Consider the following 262-nt stretch of genomic DNA (forward strand, 5'->3'; position numbering starts at 1 on the left):
TATGCAAAACAAAATCACATCAAGTTATTCTGTGACCTTCATGTACTATGTATATTCTGGCTTGATATTGCTTGGACCAGTACCTTACTTAAAAAGTTCTCTCTTGTCTGAATATAGTGGTTTGGTGACAAATGCTAGAGTATAAAGCATGGAAGCCACAAAGTTGCTCAATTTTACCACATGGCCTTTAACATATAACATAGTTTCATGTGTATGTGTCCTATGTTTTATCTGCTTTGTAATTGTAAAATTATGAGAAAGA

General features: G+C 33.2%; 1 protein-coding gene across 2 annotated transcripts in view; it reads right to left on the reverse strand.

The window, feature by feature from the left end:
- LOC119594002 (LYR motif containing protein 1-like) overlaps window positions 1-262 on the reverse strand; it is a 4,181-nt gene that overhangs the window by 3,141 nt on the left and 778 nt on the right. The window lies entirely within an intron of this gene.

Source organism: Penaeus monodon, chromosome 33 (genome assembly GCF_015228065.2).
Source record: "Penaeus monodon isolate SGIC_2016 chromosome 33, NSTDA_Pmon_1, whole genome shotgun sequence".
Classification (NCBI taxonomy): domain Eukaryota; kingdom Metazoa; phylum Arthropoda; class Malacostraca; order Decapoda; family Penaeidae; genus Penaeus; species Penaeus monodon.